Genomic DNA, 19,596 nt, shown 5'->3' with positions numbered 1-19,596 from the left:
CATAAAAATAAAGATATTTCACTGACACCATTTCTATTTATAATGATTCCCAGCACACAACATGCTGCCTCCAGTTATTTATTATGCTTTTCACTGGTTTCCAATAACAACCCACAGACGTTCCTCATTTTTCAGTCTTCTGTTCATTTCCAAGTATAATTGTTCTTTATAACGTATAAAACAGAAAAGCCCCCAGATTCAACATAAAAATCTTAAATGCATCCAGTATTAAAGGGAAAAGCAAAATACTATTGTATAATGTAGAGGCGTAAATTATAGTCACTGGCATAACTGGTAATCAGGGTATAACCTATAACAAGATTTGGAATATACAATCCTTGTCTGGCTTGTTAACAGTGGTGTCAGGAGGGTGCCAACAAGCTGCTCTGACTTGCCTATTTAGATACAAGGCCAGGACAACTAATTGAATCTTAGCTACTGGTGTTAGGCCAAGCTCACTAAAAATGAAGGGCACATAATGTGTGTATGGATCCTGAGCTTTCATCTTTACATGCTGTCAGGCAGAGATGTTCAATAAGGCACACATAGAATTGCATTTGGAGGAAAGCAGGGGCGTAATTATAGGGGATGCGGTTGCACCCGGGCCCAGGGAGCCTTATGGGGACCATAACGCCTGTCTTCTCCATATAGGGTGCGTAATACTTTGTAAAAAGCATTAAAGTTGGGGGCCCTGTTACAGATTTTGCACTGGGGCCCAAGAGCTTCAAGTTACGACTCTGGAGGGAAGTGTACTCTCCTGAAGAGATCAGGAGTGAAATATACAGTAGTTTGTGTTGTAGTGTCATCCTAGTACCATGCTTTAGCTCGATTTCTAGATGATTACCATACTATTTGAGGAGGAAACAATTCGTAAGAGGGTTAGTTCTAGGTGTATTCCTTGATCCTTAATTCAGAAACCCACTTGAGGATGGGTCAGTAATGGAGGCGGCATGCAGTAAAAAACTTGAATAACTTTACTCCACAGGAAGCAGAGTTTCACCCTTTCCAATCCACTATCTGATGTCTTCCTACATTCTGACTGAAGCTTGTGCAGTTCCAATGTCAGAAGACGTCCGACAGGGTATTTTTACTGTCTATTGCCCGCCACTCCGCTGTTGGAGCCTCTCTGGCTCACACACACTGGCTTTAGCCTGCAGATGGCACCGTTGTATAACAGCAAAAAAAGAAAGCCTTTCAGGAAACCCAGAATCCAAAATTGGATTGGAAAGGGTTAATAGTTACAGTCACAATGGGTAAAGTTGTAATGTGGTAAACCCATGGCTCCCTGGTATTGTGAAGCTAATTGGTTCTATGTAGAAAAAATGTTATTGTTATGGAGCACTAATGCCACTTAAGTGGTGGCAATTAATTAGAGCTGAGTTTTTGTACTATGTTCAATGTTGAACTGTGATGATTGGCCTGTAACAGTTATGTGGAGGGGATGTGTCTGGGTTGTTACATGAGCTGGGAGGAGTTCAAAGTTTGCAGAAATAGCAGACAGAGATGTGGAACGATTCTGTGGGGAAAGAGATGTACCATATTGGGCATCTGCCTGACCAAGTGTTGCATGCCAGCTCCTGGTGGTAACGAGTATGTGGGTATAATCTGGGTTCAAGAGCACGAAAAGGCTTCGAGAATGCTGGCAAGTCTAAGTTATCTTCAACCAGTAATCTGCATAGCTGTGAATTTGCAACACCTCTTCTCTTTGACCTACTTATGCTACTTGTTCCTGTTATTAAAGTTTTAAAGCATCAAGCTGCTGTGTGCGCCAGGACATAACTTCCACTGAGGTCCATAAATTGGTAAAATGCAACTCTCTATTCGACCCCTGGGGCCCCTTCCTATAAAGGCTTGGCAGTTGCTAGTCTATTGAAGAACAGCAGTTTTTCCAGGGCTTGCTTATTTCAAAGGACAGTCCTTCCAGCTAACAGTCTGGAATCACCCAAGTCATCCAGAGACACCTCAGATAGAGGTTTCACTTCAGTCCAGCAGTCCCAAGCAAGGCCACAAACAACACTGGTCATGAGACCAGGGCAGTGGACAGTTATCTACAGGATCCTGGCGGCTATGACTGATATTGATCAATATGTGCATGCGGAATACGTACTACACTTACAATAAACTCAATGTTCAGCTTTGGGTTCAGGCACCCTCCTTGCGCCCAATGTCATGTGACCAGAATTGTGAGATGTTTAATCGTTACAGCAAGACTTCCTATCTCCCAATAATGTTATCTCCCTCCACATTGGACTGCTCCTTTAGATGGAACGTGACAGCCCCTGTGTATATGTTATGCTGGTTGACAAAGAGCCCCACAAACTAAAAAGGGGGCTTACACACCAATGTCCCTTATGTATCATCACCAACCCGTTACATATATAGATAGCAAAAGTGGATTAATGTAAGGTGACCAAATGTTTCGATTTAGGTGGGACAGTCCTGCTTTGGTACCATGTGTCCCGCTTTCTCCAGGGTCCCTAAGCGGAACAGCCTTTTATCCCACTTTCGGGATGCCTGTCTCGCTTTTGTCCCACCTTCAGGACGTGGGATCACCATGAAGGTGATTACTAGCTGGGGTGCTGCAGCTTCCCGGCTGGTAATCACTCAGTGGCATTGCTGCTGGATGCACACACTGATGGCAGCGTGTGCAGCCGGATCCGCCTCCCCTGACCTCGCCTCCTTGGTTTGGCAGGGGGAGAGGAGAAGGGAGGAGGGTTCCATGTGCACACACTTCCACCAGCAGCAGCGCTGAGCAGAGCATCAGCAGTTCTCTAAAGAGCAGTAGAAGGGTGAGTATATTGATTTCAGGGGGCTCTATTACTGCTGCAGCTACTGTTGGGGTCACTATTACTACTGGGGCAGATATAGGGGATACTATTACTACTAAGGCCACTGTGGGAGTCACTATTACTACTGAGGCCACTGAGGTCACTATTACTACTGGGGCCAATATAAGGGACACTATTACTACTGAGGTCACTGTTGGCCTCACTATTACTACTAGGGCCGATATAGGGGACACTATTACTACTGAGGCCACCCCACACATGGCAGCATACCTCAAGCTGACTTACAGTATGTTTACATGTGGCAGAAATGCTCCGGAATGTCCACAGCAAACCTTTTTGCGACAAAGCCTGCAGCGTTTTCACTTCCAAAAAACATTCAAAATCCATACCATTGGTGCGGATTTTGACTGGAAATCAGCCACGTATCCACAGCCAATTTTATACTATGTGCTGCTCCCCCTCACCTCTTCTGAAGCCTTCCTGCAATCAGTGCTCCCTGACTTCCGGTTCCCAGCGGCCTGGTCAGGTGAGGCCACTACACGCCGCTGGGAACCGGAAGCTGGAGAGCGCTGACACCAGGAAGCCTTTGGAGGAGATGAGGGTGAGTGCAGCATAGTATGAAATCAGCTGCAAATATAAAGCTGATTGCCAGTTAAAATCTGCACCAATAGTACAGATTTTGACTGTTTTTTATATGCGGAATTTGTTTTGTCTTTTTTTGAAACGGTCCTGTAGTTTTTATGACAGTGGCTATAAAATCATACATTGTGATAAGTTCTGCCACCTGACCATAGCCCTCTGTTTCACTTTGACCCTGGGAAAATCTGGTCACCTTAGATGAATGGTAATAATTCAAACACATTTGGGTTATTTAAAATTTAAGTTTTCTGGTGCATATTGTGCCAGAAAAGTGTCACACATCTTTTACACCACATTTACTATGTGTTTTTAGACACTTTCAGGAACGTTTTACGACTCATCCCCAAATTGGTGTAGCTTTGTGAAAAAGGCATGGCCCAAATTGCTCCAAAAATTTTGCCAAGTTACAGCAAATTTTGAAAATTTGTCTCAATTTTTGGGATAAAAACTTTACCAACTCATAGGTGATATAAACTTAAACTAGATAGTCTTAACATGCAATAGATTTACTATCCAGTCTGAGTCACTGTGATGAATCTGGCACATTTTAAAACTGTCTGAGTTTGCACTGGCTAACTTTTAGACAGTATTAGCAAATGTACGCCATTGTGTTTCTCCCACATTTTGCAACGTAACTGTGATGTGCGGCTGCATAGACACCATCCAACTTTTACTAGCGCTTTATTACTAGCACTAGGACGCACATCCTATCTTTTATAGCACATCATTACTTGTGTATATTTGGTCCCCTAATGGGCCCCCTTTTTTTTCACGCCAAACAGGCAAAATATGTAGGGACAATTCTTCCTGGGATCCCTTGACCCAAAAGAGCAATCATTCTCAGGGTGGGAATCCTGCTTTATTTACATATAGGATGTACTAGTCTGACAGGGAGTAGTAGCATGTGGTCTCTCCTCCCTTTCATAGATGCCTATGCCATCATATGAGTGTCATCGAGGGATGGTTTCTGCAGTCTATACAAATGGATAAACATCTTGATCTTATAGCAACAAACTGTTCCATGTTTTCTTGTATGTCATCAGTATTGGGCTTATTTCAACATTGGCCTGAAATATGTATCTCATTTCTGTGGTCATTAAATTACAGAAGTACCGTATTTTTCTGTGTATAAGACGCGTTTTTTAGACAAATATTTTGCTCAAAAAATGCACCGTGTCTTTTAAAAGTTTTAAAAGTTACATAATTGTCAGCTGCAAGGTACCGCTCACAGGTGTGTGGGTGTAGTGGATAGCCACCATATCTATATTTTTGGGACAATGGACATACATTTCATGTGTAGTGGACAGGGGACCTGTTTTTATAAATCTAGGCATTCTGTATACCAATGACAGTATTATTCCATTTTGTTTGCTCTTCTACAAATATAGATATACTCTTTGTGTATCCAATATATTTACTTCCTTATATTTAAATATCATGAAACTTTCCATTCTCTAAACTCCTATAGATGCAAGCAGAAGCTAGCATTTAACATTTAGCAAGAACGCTCTATTTCCTGATTCTTAGTAACTTTAGCAGGGGTAAAATCAGACACAAGTAACCGCAGTCTGAAGCATTACTGCTTTTAGCTACCGCAATAATAACCCAAGCAGTTTTACTGGAAACTTATGCAAAAAATATGGGAAATTTATGCACTTATTAGTTCAAGCTGTAACCTCCAATCATATTGGACCATCCACACGTGGGGTGCAAGACAACCCATTCGTCTCGTCCTGCCCTCTCCGGACTGCTACCACGTGACGGGCAATAACAGATGACCGGATGAAGGAAGACGCTTATCCAATAATCAGATAATACGTTGCATCTATGTAATCTTTGACCTGCCCAGATGGGCAGATATGTTAACTCTTTAAAAGAGGCTGCGCGCCCACAAATAAAGCAGAATTGGGAAGTTTATACATGCTGAACCTGTGTGAGTGTGAAATCTTCTTGTGCGCACGTCCACTTCATAATTAATCTGGAAGGGTGCAAACATTCCTATCAAGTAGGCCGTGGACTCACAAAGGAAATCCACGACATGGGAGCGCTTAGGGCTCCACCACACTACCGGAGCGGGGAGGCAGATCAGCAACGTGGAGAAGCAGGGCAGCAGTGCAGCTAGGTGAGTATGCCTGCACCCTCACACATACACACTACACACACATATACATTACATACACAGCACATATACAGTACATACTGTAGCAGGGTGAGAGGAGAAGTCAGGGATGGAAGGTATGTGTCGCAGAGGTTGCTCAACTCGGTGATGTAGGCCTCGCACCCTCTCTCCAGTACAGGTTTTCACCTGAGCCAGAGAACCAGGTGGAGCTCAGGCACCTGCTAGATATAAAAGGAGTCAGTCTGCAGAGCAGGGTGTGTGCGTCTGTCTGTCTGTCTGTCTCTCTCTCTCTCTGAGAGCTTCAGACATGTGCACTATGGAAGACTAAAACAGGAGTTTGTCTTCCCAGGAGGCTGATGAGATCCCTGTCCCTGCTACTACTTACTAGAGGAAGCTACTCACAAGTCTACTAAGAGGTTGCTACCAAGGAGGTTCCCCTTTAAGCTGGTAAAGGCTGCCTGAAACAGAACTACCACTGTTAGGTTTATTGCTATGGTTTAGTACTTACTGCATTAAACTTGAAGGACTTTTGATTTCTTCCACTTTTACTGGGATACCAGCTGTTTATGTTATAACCTCTCGTGTGAATAAACAAACACGAATGGACTTTGGTTGTTTGCCTGGTGTTTAAACCCCCTGGAGCATCACAATTAGAGATGAGCGAACCTACTCGTTTCGAGTAATTACTCGATCGAGCTCCGCGATTTTCGAGTACTTCCGTACTCGGGTGAAAAGATTCGGGGGGCGCCGGGGGGCGGGGGGAGGCGTGGCGGAGCGGGGGGTAGCAGCGGGGAACAGGGGGGAGCCCTCTCTCTCTCCCTCTCCACCCCACTCCCCGCTGCAACCCCCCACTCACCCACGGCGCCCCCCGAATCTTTTCACCCGAGTACGGAAGTACTCGAAAATCGCGGTGCTCGGGCGAAAAAGGGGTGTGGCCGAGTAGGTTCGCTCATCTCTAGTCACAATACATATAACACAGCCTGCTCAAAAGCCATCTCCTCTCGGTGCTGCCCGGCTGGTCTTCTGTCTCCTGTGCTTTAATCCCTGTAAACTGCAACCTCTTGCGAGACAGTGCAGGTGCTGTGGAGAGCTACAGAGACCTGTCAGGCAGCATAGAGAGGACGGTTCAGTAGGTATAACAGGGACCTATAGTGGGATTTAAACATATTACAGTGCTATATACTGTTTTGTGTTTAAAATCTTTTTTTCTTAATTTTGGGTGGGAAAGTAGGGGGTGCGTCTTATACACGGGGGCATCCCTTACACAGAAAAATATGGTACTTATTTTGGGGATATTTAAGAAAAAACCATTCAGTTTGAATTATTGCCATTAATCACTCATTTTTCTTATCCATATGTAGCTGGTTAGGGATTATTTATAAAGTACAGTGTTGTTTAGGCCCCCCTTTTCTTGTATAGTGTTTACTTTATCAGGTATGACCAGTTTTGCAGTGGGATTAGACATTAATCAGTGCTCAATGAGGTAGGGATGTTCTTTCAGATTGTCAGTTTGTGCAAAAATTATACAGACCCTCCTATAAAGCTGTTTTCAAGGAATTGACTAAAGGTACCTTTACACAAAGTGATTATTGCCCAAACAATTGCTGGAAAAAGCAATTTCCAGCGATAGTCAGCTGGGGTTGCTCAGTTTTTGCTCCCTTGCTGGGGTTGCTTGGTTTTTAGCTCACCTAAAAAGCAAGTAACTATTGGCCCAAGTAAACAGGCGGCCACTCATCTTTGAATGTCTGTCCACAGTGAATGGAGGCTGGTGGCCGGAAGAGAGCTCCAGTGTGCTCCACCTCCATTCGCTGAACGTCTATCACTCCTGTGTGAAAGCCTTAGTGCCTAACAGTTGTCCTGTGTAAAGGTAGTGCTATCTTAACACATGGGCCTGATGGGCACTTGCCCAGGGGCCCTAAAAGCATAGACACCCCATACTAATCTATGCATGTTAACATTTCAATGCACCTTGTATCATATATGATAATGTACGGTGGGATATGAACTTGGCTCCAATCTGTCTAGGCCATGTGTGAAGACTTTAATTTAATCACCTTCTGTTTCACTTTTAAATTACCCATAATTGCTTTTGTAAATTACCCATAGCTGCTATTGTAAATTATTCATAATTTCTATAATAAAAAGAGAGATTTCCCGCCAAATCGATGTGTGGATCATCTTGTGAAGCGTAGAACATCGTCTTGTTACTTTCTAGTGTAAAGTAGCCTGGGACTATGAACAAAGAGTTGTTTATGGTGCAAGAGGAAAATGGACCAAAGAGACTTTAACTTCCGGTTCTCCGTTTTAGGTCGCCAGTTACTAGCTTGCTCGTCCACTTTCTTCAACAGTAGTTGTCATAGGGGTCCCAGTACACTGCTTTGCACTTGGGGGCCCATAGTGCTGTTAAGACGACACTGGTAAAGGTACTATCACTGCAGGAAAAAATACCCACATAAAATCAAAGTTTATTGCATAATAGTTAAAAAACCTGACAAAACAAATATATATAATAGTAGCATGATGGTATTTTCAAAAAAGATAACAACATGGCATAAATAGGGAGATCATAAAGAATAATACTTACAGTTCAAGATTCATATTCAAGAAGAATTCTATAACAGAGTTTATTACTTACATTTAAGTAGTTCATATTCTCCAAATATTCTGTAATAAAGATTCAGCCGCCATAGCACCATATGTCCCTACAATGGCCACTGTTCATACTTGCCTAACTGCAGAGTAATCGCAGCAAGGATAGAGTTAGATAATTTGGACAACTCCCTGAATGATATGTGGCATCATGATGACAGACGCTTGGGGTGATTACTCCGCCGTTAGGCAGATATGAACTAGGACCATTGTAGGGACATATGGTGCTATGGCAGCTGAATCTTTAATATAGAATGGGGCGATTACTCCGCAGTTAGGTAGGTATTAACAAGGGACATTGTAAGGACATATGGTGCTACAGCAGCCGAACCTTTATTACAGAATATTTCATGAACATGAACTTCTGAAATGTAAGTAATAACCTCTGTATAGAATGCTTGATGAATATGAATCTCTGAACTGTAAGTACTATCCTGTATGATTTCCCTATGTATGTCTTGACATCTTTTTTGAGAATACCATAGTGCTATCATTGTATATATTTGATTACTTGGGTTTTTTTTAACTATGATATAATACATTTTGTTTTTATGGGGGTATTTTTTTTCTTGCACTGATAGTGAAATGCATTACTTCTAAATAAGACACTATTGGTGGCAGTGAGTTTTTTTTTCTCATGAAAAAGTATCTTAAAATCTAGAGATGAGCGAGCACACTCGCCCGAGCTTGATGCTCAATCGAGTATTAGGGTACTCAAGATGCTCGTTACTCGAGACGAACACCACGCGGTACTCGAGCCAATTGCATTTCCATTCCCCGCATGTTTAGCGCCATTTTCTAGCCAATAAACATGTGGGGAAGGCATTACCACTTCCTATTGTGACGTGCCAGCCCCCCCCCCCAGTAGTGAGTGGCTGGCGGGATCAGCTGACCGCGGAGTACTTAAAGTGGTCCCGCGCGCGGCTCGCCTCAGACGCATGCTGGCAGGGGTTAGAGATAGTGCTGCTGCTGATATAAGGACAGTGTTAGAGTAGGATCCTGTCTTCAAGAACCCCAACGGTGCTTCTTAGGGCTACTCCTCATCGTGTGCATTACAGTTGTGCCGGCTGGGAGCAGTAGTGCACCAATTTTTTTTTAAGCATCTAGGGTTGTGCAGGCCATTTCAGCTATACTGTTCTGTGTGTGCAATGCATTACGCAGAGTTTAGGGACAGAGCTGCTTATATAGGGAAAGTTTTACAGTCGTGATCCTCTCTACAAGAACCCCAACAGTCCTTCTTAGGGCTACTTCTCACCGTGTGCATTATACTTGTGGCTGGCTGGGAGCAGTAGTGCACCAATTTTTTTATTACGCATCTAGGCCTGTAGTGCATTACACCAGGGTTTCACCGTGAAACAAAAATCTAATGTTTCCTAGGCTACTGCAAAGTATTTCAGTTATACCGTTCTCAATCTGCAGTGCATTAGACAGAGGTCTCACCGTGAAACAGTGCTGTAATATTTCCTGGGCCACTGCAAACTATTTCAGTTATACCGTTCTGTGTCTGCAGTGCATTAGACAGAGGTCTCCTCGCGAAACAGTACTCTAATATTTCCTAGGCCACTGCAAAGTATTTCAGCTCTGCCACTGTGCAGAGCGTCTCACAATACCCTTTCCTTGGGGGGAAGGGGGTTGAGATAGCCGCAGTTACCAGCACTATCCACTGGCTTTAGGGTCTTCTCCCACTCCATACAGCCTCTCTTATCTACAAGTCTCTGTGAGCGGTAAATTACCCCTAGGTATCAACGCATGACAGCAGGTTCATTTTTTCAAGTCACAGCATAGAGCCTCCGCTATCTACAAGTCTCTGTGCACGGTGAATTAGCCACAGTTGTCAGCGCTGTACAGTGGGGGTAATTTATTTGGGCCCTGCTCTATCCTTAATCCGCCATGATGAGGAGTAGGGGTAAGGGTTGAGGACGTGGACGCGGATGCGGGCGTCCAAGTGAGGGTGTGGGCACAGGCCGAGTTCCTGGGCGGGGTGAATCACAGCCGGCTGCTGCGGGATTAGGAGAGAGGCAAGTTTCTGGGCTCCCCAGATTCATATCACAATTTGCGGGTCCGCGTGGTAGAACTTTATAATAAACAGAACTGTGCAAGCAGGTCCTGTGGTGGATGGCAGGAAACGCATCCAGCACTACTCCCGTTCTAGGGACTGCAACTCTAAATCCACTGGCTGCTCCTCCTTCCTCCCAGCCTTCTCACTCCATGAAAATGACATATTCTGAGCAGGGAGACTCCCAGGAACTGTTCTCGGGTCCCCGCCCTGAGTGGGAAAAAACGGTTCCTCTCTCACCTGAGAAGTTTGTCGTGACCGATGCCCAACCTTTGGAAAGTTCCTGGAGTCTGGGTGATGAGGTTGGGGACTCCCGGCAACTGTTTCAAGAGCTTTTTGTGGATGAGGATGGTGAGACACAGTTGTCTATCAGTGAGGTAGTAGTAAGGGCAGTAAGTCTGAGGGAGGAAGAGCAGCTGGACAATGAGGTGACTGACCCCACCTGGCTTGCTAAGAGGGAGAGGCAAGTGCAGCAGCAGGAAAGGTTGGAATAGGCTGGCCCAGAGCCAAGAACCCCCCCAACTGTTTCCCACAGCACCCCCTCGTGGCACGCCTCCATGCAGAGGGCTAGGTGTTCAAAGGTGTGGATGTTTTTTAGTGAGAGTGCGGACGACCGACGAACAGTGGTGTGCAACCTGTGCCGCACCAAGATCAGCCGGGGAGCCACCACTACCAGCCTCACCACCACCAGCATGCGCAGGCATATGATGGCCAAGCACCCCACAAGGTGGGACGAAGGCCATTCACTGTCTCCGGGTCACACCACTGCCTCTTCCCCTGTGTCACAACCTGCCACACAGATCCAATCCCCCTCACAGGATGCAGGCACCCGCACCCACACCCTCACCTCCAGGGTCCTTCACTCCATTTAGCAATGTCTGTTCAGCTGTCACTAACACAAGCGTTGGAGCGAAAGCGCAAATACACCGCCACCCACCCACATGCACAAGCTTTAAACGTGCACATTGCCAAATTAATCAGCCTGGAGATGCTGCCGTACAGGCTTGTGGAAACCGAGGCTTTCAAAAACATGATGGTGGCAGCAGTCCCGCACTACTCGGTCCCCAGTCACCACTATTTTTCCCCGTGTGCCGTCAAAGCCCTACACCAGCACGTCTCCCGCAACATAAACCGTGCCCTCACCAATGCATTTACTGGGATGGTCCAAATAACGACGGACACGTGGACAAGTACTGGCGGACAGGGCCACTATATCTCCTTGACGGCACATTGAACTTGGTGGAGGCTGGGACCGAGTCAGAGTCTGGGACCACTCACATCCTACCCACACCCAGAATAACGGGTCCTACCTCGGGGCTGGTATCTGCAGTGTTTTATGCCACTGCCTTCAACCCCCCCCCCCCCACCCCCCACCCACCCTCCTCCACCTCTCAAATAAGAAGTGTGAGCATGTCGCCAGCAGTCGGTAGCGCGCGGCGCGGTAGCACAGTGGTTGGCAAGCTTCAGCAAGCCGTGCTGAAACTAATCAGCTTAGGTGACAAGAGGCACACAGCCCCCGAGCTGTTGACAGAGCAGACCGACCTCTGGCTTTCGCCGCTGAGCCTCCAACTGGGCATGGTCATGTGTGACAACAGCCGTTACCTGATGGCGGCTCTGCAGCTTGGCAGCCTCACACACGTGCCATGCCTGGCCCACGTCTTCAATCTGGTGGTTCAGCGGTTTCTGAAAAACTATCCCCACTTGTCTGACCTGCATGGCAAGGTGCGCCGTGTCTGCGCACATTTCCGCAAGTCCACCACGGACGCTGCCACCCTGAGTACCCTGCAACGTCGGTTTTAGCTGCCAGAGCACCGACTGCTGTGCAACGTGCCCATACGCTGGAATTCTACGCTGCACATGTTGGCCAGGCTGTACGAGCAGCGTAGAGCAATAGTGGAATAGCAGCTGCAACATGGGCGGCAGAGTGGTAGTAGTACTGAGGAGTGGGCATGGATGGCAGACATCTGCCAGGTCCTGGAAAACTTTGAGGAGTTTACCCAAATGATGAGCTGTGATGCGGCCATCATTAGCGTTACTATCCCACTCCTTTGCCTGCTGAGAAGTTCGCTGCTAAGCATGAAGGCTGACGCTTTGAGGTTGGAACAGGAGACGGGGGATGACAGTATGTCGCTTGATAGCCAGACTACCTTCATGTCTATATCTCAGCGCATTTTGGAGGAGGAGGAGGGGAAGGGGGAGAAGGAGGAGCAGGAGGAGTAGGAGGGGTTAGAGACTGCTGGCACACTGTAGATGGTACCCATGCTTCTTGGCTCTCATTTGTTCAGCGTGTATGGGCTAAAGAGGAGGAGGAGGAGGAGGATCCTGAAAGTCATCTTCCTAGTGAGGACAGTGATGTGTTGTGTACTGGGACCCTGGCACACATGGCTGACTTCATGTTAGGCTGCTTTTCCCATGACCCTCGCGTTAGACGCATTCTGACCAACACGGATTACTGGGTGTACACACTTCTCGACCCATGGTATAAGGAGAACCTTTGCACTCTCATTCTCGAAGAGGAAAGGGGTACGAGAGTGATGCAATACCACAGGGCCCTGGTGAAAAAAAGTGATGTTAAAGTTCCCATCTGACAGCACTAGTGGCAGAAGACACAGTTCTGAGGGCAAAGTAGCAGGCAGCATGTCCAGCGCAGGCAGGAAAAGAAAACTCGCCAATGCCTTTGCCACTTTTATGGCTCCCCAGCAAGACTGTGTCACCACTCCCCAGTCAAGGCTGAGTCGAAGGGAGCACTGTAAAAAGATGGTAAGGGAGTATGTACCCGATCGAACCACCATCCTCCGTGATGCCTCTGCTCCATACAATTATTGGGTATCAAAGCTGGACACGTGGCACAAACTTTCACTGTACGCCTTGGAGGTGCTGGCCTGCCCTGCCGCTAGCATCTTGTCAGAGAGGGCATTTAGTACAGCTGGGGGAATCATCACGGATAAGAGTACCCGCCTGTCAACTGCCAGCACCGACATGCTTACACTCATAAAGATGAACAAAGGCTGGATTGCTCAGACTCCTTTTCTCCACCGGCGGAAAGCAGCGGAACCTAATGATTCTTTTCGCTGCAACAGGAGAAAAATGCATACTCTATCACCACAAAAAAATGGGGAATTATTACTCCTCCTACTCCTCCTGCTAAAACAGCATGTCATCACTCTCAACTGCCAATTTTTCTGAGGTCCAAAAGGCTCTGTTTAAAAGTTTTTTTATAGTTTTTAAAAGTTTCAAAAGTTTTTATACTTTAACTGAAACCAATTTTTTCGGAGGGCTGCCTCCAGGCTGTGTTACAAATTAAGCAACAGCGAGCTGTATCTTTAAAAATTTTTTATGGGTTTTACCTGCACTGGCGGTTGAGCAATTTTTCAGGGGTACACTTGTACTCTTGGTACACCAATTTTTCAGGCCCTTTCCTATACTGTTATCTAACTAATTTTTACGGCCTTCGCCTACACTTTTGGTAACAAATTTTTTCAGGTGTTTGCTTATACTCTTGGTACACCAATGTTTCAGGGGTTCGCCTACACTCTTGCTACAGAAATGTTACAGGGGTTCGCCTATACTTTTGCTACAAAAATGTTACAGGGGTCCGCCTATACACTTTCTACTGGAAGGTTTGAGGGGTTGGCCTATTCTCAATAGCATTCACAAGAAGTGTTAGTGATTTCATGAGACTTTCACAGGGTCACTGTATACCTTGTGGTGGCTATTTTTGCGACACCTCCTGCTTCAAACCAATCTTTGGTGTTAGTATGTGCTGCTGCATTGTGGAAATGTGTAGAAGTGCTGGCACCTGAGTCCCCTTTATGCCCACGTTTGCTGCTCCTGACAATTTTGTGACAGAGGTGGCACAGGATTGGAATGATGATCGTACGTCAATTTGTCATCAATTGTCATCCGCATTGTGGGCTATCGCCCACACTTTCAAAGAGGGTCACTGCCTGGCCCTGCCAACCCTTTGCAGTGTGTGACTCTGGCTCCTTCTCATCGCAGATGCACTTATAAATCGACATGAGGGTGGTGTGGCTATAAAGCGAGCGTGTGGCATAAGGGCCAGTTGAACTCTTCGCAGGGAAAATTTGGGGTAAAGCGAGCGTGTGGCATAAGGGCCAGTTGAACTCTTCGCAGCAGGGTCTTGCGGGGGGTTGGACAGCAATGCCAGCATGAAACCCGGAAGAAGAGGCAGCGGTGTCACCCGCAGGCGGTGATTGTCCTTGGTTGGAGCTACTGTGGTGCTTAGCTAAGATGTGCCAGCGCATGTGCCTTGCTAATGAGGGTCTGTCCCAAGTAAATAGTTAGGGGGGTGACCGCTAGGCTCTTGCGCCCATTTCGGCTTAATGGTGGGACCTGGGAGCCTTAAATGCAGCCATGCTTGCCGCCCCTGCCGTTCCCTATCCGTTTCTGTGGTGTTTCGATGACTTCTGATGTTTTCTGGTGTTTCACAAGTCGTCACCTATGCAGAGCATCAGTCCCATACAAAAATGCTCAAGTTTTGCATTGACTTCAATGGGGTTCATTACTCGAAACGAGCTCTCGAGCATTACGAAAAGTTCAACTCGAGCAATGAGCACCCGAGCATTTTGGTGCTCGCTCATCTCTATTAAAATCTATAAAGATCAAATTAATTTCTGATAGGAGCTTCAAAGTTTAGAAAATTATTTGAAACAGGGCATTTTCCTATGAGGACTATGTAAAGCTCAAGTACCCACAGGCAGATTCAGAAACTCATCCCTTATTGGTAAATGGAAACGCGAAGCCACAAATAACTGTCTGAGTTTTATGCAGCTGCTACTAGAAGAAGAAAAATTTAATTTAACGTCATTAAATGTTAAACTAAAAGAACAGATTGACATAACCTAGAAATTCAATCAGGAAACTGAATTTTCTAATAAAGAGATCCAATTGAAGAATACGTTGGAGAGATTTCAATATCATTTAAAGGAGCGTAAACATCGTCAGTCTCGAGAGACTTTCAGGACTTCCGGGAAAATAAGACTTATACTTTATTAGATAGTAGTACAGTAACAAAAGCATATGAACCTGATCCACCGTCCGCTGAAACTGATTTATCCGATTGTGAATGCAAACCATCTAACAAAAATGTACGCATCAGGACAAAATGCATTGTGATAGCAGAAAAGGTAATGGGTCAAGATTAGAGATGAGCGAACGCGTTCGTCCGAGCTTGATATTCGTGCGAATATTAGGGTGTTCGGGATGTTCGTTATTCGTAACGAACACCATGCGGTGTTCTGGTTACTTTCACTTCCTTCCCTGAGACGTTAGCGCGCTTTTCTGGCCAATTGAAAGACAGGGAAGGCATTACAACTTCCCCCTGTGACGTTCAAGCCCTATACCACCCCCCTGCTGTGAGTGGCTGGGGAGATCAGGTGTCACCCGAACATAAAAGTCGGCCCCTCCCGCGGTTCGCCTCAGATGCGGTGTGAGTTAGATGAGGGACAGTGCTGTTTGTACCGGAGCTGCTGTAGGGAAAGAATTGGTAGTTAGTGTAGGCTTCAAGACCCCCCAAAGGTCCTTATTAGGGCCACTGATAGCTGTGTGTTGGCTGCTGTTAGCAGTGGCAAATTTTTTTTTCTCAAAATCGCCTCTGCAGACCGTTGCACCTGGCATTAGGGACAGAAGTGCTGCATAGGCAGGGAGAGTGTTAGGAGTGAGTGTAGCCTTCAAGAACCTCAACGGTCCTTTCTAGGGCCATATTTATCCGTGTGCAGTACTGTCCAGGCTGCTGTTAGCTGTGCTGCATTTTTTTTTGCTTCTCAAAATCGCCTCTGCAGACCATTGCACCCTCCATTGATACTGCAGGGAAAGAATTGTATAGGCAGGGCCACAACACAGTTATTATTCATAGAATATACGCAGTGCTGCCTTTTGGTGGAAAAAAACTGAAAACAAATCTATTTGTCCAGCCTCTGTCCGTCCTAAGGGCGGTGGACACGTGTGAGCTGCTTGAACAACATTGCTAAATCAGACGCACCCAGCTACGCTTTACTGCTGGCTTCGCCATTTGCTTTCCTTAATTGGGAAAAAAATACCTGCTCTCCAAGAGTTATAATAACTCTGCTACCCTCACGTTCTGTGACACATAAGCAGGGACACAGCACAGTTATTAAACTTCTCATGTTCATTGAATATACGCAGTGCTGCCTTTTGGTGGAAAAAAACTGAAAACAAATCTATTTGTCCAGCCTCTGTCCGTCCTAAGGGCGGTGGACACGTGTGAGCTGCTTGAACAACATTGCTAAATCAGACGCACCCAGCTACGCTTTACTGCTGGCTTCGCCATTTGCTTTCCTTAATTGGGAAAAAAATACCTGCTCTCCAAGAGTTATAATAACTCTGCTACCCTCACGTTCTGTGACACATAAGCAGGGACACAGCACAGTTATTAAACTTCTCATGTTCATTGAATATACGCAGTGCTGCCTTTTGGTGGAAAAAAACTGAAAACAAATCTATTTGTCCAGCCTCTGTCCGTCCTAAGGGCGGTGGACACGTGTGAGCTGCTTGAACAACATTGCTAAATCAGACGCACCCAGCTACGCTTTACTGCTGGCTTCGCCATTTGCTTTCCTTAATTGGGAAAAAAATACCTGCTCTCCAAGAGTTATAATAACTCTGCTACCCTCACGTTCTGTGACACATAAGCAGGGACACAGCACAGTTATTAAACTTAGATAATTCATTCACTAGAGGCAGTGGGGCCTTTCGTTTTCCAAAAAGGGCAAAAATTATATTTGGCCTGCAGTCTTGCGCCAATTTATTTCCTGCCTGTGAAATCAAATCACTGGTAATACAGCATGCTGAGGGGTAGGGGTAGGCCTAGAGGACGTGGACGCGGCCGAGGACGCGGAGGGCCAAGTCAGGGTGTGGGCACAGCCCGAGCTCCTGATCCCGGTGTGTCGCAGCCGACTGCTGCGCGATTAGGAGAGAGGCACGTTTCTGGCGTCCCCACATTCATCGCCCAATTAATGGGTCCACGCGGGAGACGGTTATTAGAAAATGAGCAGTGTGAGCAGGTCCTGTCCTGGATGGCAGAAAGTGCTTCGAGCAACCTATCGTCTATCCGCAGTTCTGCGCCGTCCACTGCTGCCAATCCGAATCCTCTGTCTGCTGCTCCTCCTTCCTCCCAGCCTCCTCACTCCACTACAATAACACCTGCTCAGGAGCGGGAACACTCCCAGGAACTGTTCTCGGGCCCCTGCTTAGATTGGGCAGCAGCGGTTCCTCTCCCACCAGAGGAGTTTATCGTCACTGATGCCCAACCATTCGAAAGTTCCCGGGGTCCGGGGGAAGAGGCTGGGGACTTCCGCCAACTGTCTCAACAACTTTCTGTGGGTGAGGAGGACGATGACGATCAGACACAGTTGTCTTGCAGTGAGGTAGTAGTAAGGGCAGTAAGTCCCAGGGAGCAGCGCACAGAGGATTCGGAGGAAGAGCAGCAGGACGATGAGGTGACTGACCCCACCTGGTGTGCAACGCTTACTCAGGAGGACAGGTCTTCAGAGGGGGAGTCAAGGGCATCAGCAGGGCAGGTTGCAAGAGGCAGTGCAGTGGCCAGGGGTAGAGGCAGGGCCAGACCGAATAATCCACCAAGTGTTTCCCAAAGCGCCCCCTCGCGCCATGCCACCCTGCGGAGGCCGAGGTGCTCTAAGGTCTGGCAGTTTTTCACAGAGACGCCTGACGACCGACGAACAGTGGTGTGCAACCTTTGTCGCGCAAAGCTCAGCCGGGGAGCCAACACCAACAGCCTCACCACCACCACCATGCGCAGACATATGATGGCCAAGCACCCCGCAAGGTGGGACGAAGGCCGTTCACCGCCTCCGGTTTGCACCCCTGCCTCTCCCCCTGTGCCCCAACCTGCCACTGAGATGCAACCCCCCTCTCAGGACACAGGCACTACCGCCTCATGGCCTGCACCCACACCCTCATCTCCGCTGTCCTCGGCCCCATCCAGCAGTGTAGTTCAGCGCACCGTTCAGCCGTCGCTTGCGCAAGTGTTCGAGCGCAAGCGCAAGTACGCCGCCACGCACCCGCACGCTCAAACGTTAACCGTCCGCATAGCAAAATTCATCAGCCTTGAGATGCTGCCGTATAGGGTTGTGGAAACTGAGTCCTTCAAAAGTATCATGGAGGCGGCGGCCCCGCGCTACTCAGTTCCCAGTCGCCACTACTTTTCCCGATGTGCCGTCCCAGCCCTGCACGACCACGTCTCCCGCAACATTGTGCGCGCCCTCACCAACGCGGTTACTGCCACGGTCCACTTAACTACGGACACGTGGACAAGCACAGGCGGGCAGGGCCACTACATCTCCCTGACGGCACATTGGGTGAATTTAGTGGAGGCTGGGACAGAGTCAGAGCCTGGGACCGCTCACGTCCTACCCACCCCCAGAATTGCGGGCCCCAGCTCGGTGCTGGTATCTGCGGAGGTGTATGCTTCCTCCACTAAAGCACCCTCCTCCTCCTCCTCCTCCTCCTCCTCTGTCTCGCAATCAAGATGTGTTAGCAGCAGCATGTCGCCAGCAGTCGGTGTCGCGCGGTGTGGCAGCACAGCGGTGGGCAAGCGTCAGCAGGCCGTGCTGAAACTACTCAGCTTAGGAGATAAGAGGCACACGGCCCACGAACTGCTGCAGGGTCTGACAGAGCAGACCGACCGCTGGCTTGCGCCGCTGAGCCTCCAACCGGGCATGGTCGTGTGTGACAACGGCCGTAACCTGGTGGCGGCTCTGCAGCTCGGCAGCCTCACGCACGTGCCATGCCTGGCCCATGTCTTTAATTTGGTGGTTCAGCGCTTTCTGAAAAGCTACCCACGCTTGTCAGACCTGCTCGTAAAGGCGCGCCGGCTCTGCGCACATTTCCGCAAGTCCCACACGGACGCTGCCACCCTGCGCACCCTGCAACATCACTTTAAGCTGCCAGTGCACCGACTGCTGTGCGACGTGCCCACACGGTGGAACTCTACGCTCCACATGTTGGCCAGGCTCTATGAACAACGTAGAGCTATAGTCGAATACCAACTCCAACATGGGCGGCGCAGTGGGAGTCAGCCTCCTCAATTCCTTTCAGAAGAGTGGGCCTGGTTGGCAGACATCTGCCATGTCCTTGGTAATTTTGAGGAGTCTACCCAGGTGGTGAGCGGCGATGCTACAATCATTAGCGTCACCATTCCTCTGCTATGCATCTTGAGAAATTCCCTGCAAACCATAAAGGCAGCTGCTTTGCGCTCGGAAACGGGGGCGGGGGAAGACAGTATGCCGCTGGATAGTCAGGGCACCCTCCTGTCTATTTCTCAGCGCATACAGGAGGAGGAGGAG

The sequence above is a fragment of the Eleutherodactylus coqui genome, chromosome 6 (assembly GCF_035609145.1).
Source record: "Eleutherodactylus coqui strain aEleCoq1 chromosome 6, aEleCoq1.hap1, whole genome shotgun sequence".
NCBI classification, from domain to species: Eukaryota; Metazoa; Chordata; class Amphibia; order Anura; family Eleutherodactylidae; genus Eleutherodactylus; species Eleutherodactylus coqui.
The sequence above is the reverse complement of the archived record's forward strand: the minus strand, read 5'-3'. Positions refer to the sequence as shown.